Below are 829 nucleotides of genomic sequence, written 5' to 3' on the forward strand. Positions count from 1 at the left end.
GTGCTGCTACAGGTCTTTAGTCTCCCCAGATCACCTCGGGAAGCCCGGAGGGCTGAGAAACAGCCGGGAAGCTGCTTCTGTGTGTGTGCTGGGTCCCCCAACCGCGGAGCCTTTCTGTGCTCACCAGTGGGCCCAGCCTGGGTGCGTGGGACCAACATGGCATCACGGCTTGAGGGCAAAGCCATATTGGCATAACTGTTTTGCTGCTACAGGTCTTTAGTCTCCCCAGATCACCTCGGGAAGCCCGGAGGGCTGAGAAACAGCCGGGAAGCTGCTTCTGTGTGTGTGCTGGGTCCCCCAACCGCGGAGCCTTTCTGTGCTCACCAGTGGGCCCAGCCTGGGTGCGTGGGACCAACATGGCATCACGGCTTGAGGGCAAAGCCATATTGGCATAACTGTTTTCCGGGTGGTTTCACCCTGCGGTACCTGTCCCTTTGCTCGGCGCAATGCTGCAAGGTCCAAACCCATCCTGGGAGCAACGCACAAACCCAGGGGTACGTATTATTCCTGGGGAATGGGAGCTGCCAGGAGCAGGCTCCGACCTCCTTGTTCCAACCCACTGCCGCCCACTGCTCCCCCTCCAGCCCAGCCCCAGCCTCGTGAAGACCCCAGGAATACCAGAGGATCAGGGTGGGGGGATTGAAGCCAGGGGGGTCCAAATGTGCTGAGTCCAAAGGAAACTTTCTCGGCTCAAGTGGCGTACATGAAAAATTTAAGAGAGGGGCAAGTCTCAGCTACTGGAGAAACATTACAGCGAAATGTTTCCGAGGATGTTTCACCTCATTAATTGTGAAAAAACTGAAACGCTGACACGTTTTTACAGGCTGCA

This window comes from Buceros rhinoceros, unplaced genomic scaffold (assembly GCF_000710305.1).
Source record: "Buceros rhinoceros silvestris isolate BGI_N320 unplaced genomic scaffold, ASM71030v1 scaffold24702, whole genome shotgun sequence".
Taxonomy (NCBI): Eukaryota; Metazoa; Chordata; class Aves; order Bucerotiformes; family Bucerotidae; genus Buceros; species Buceros rhinoceros.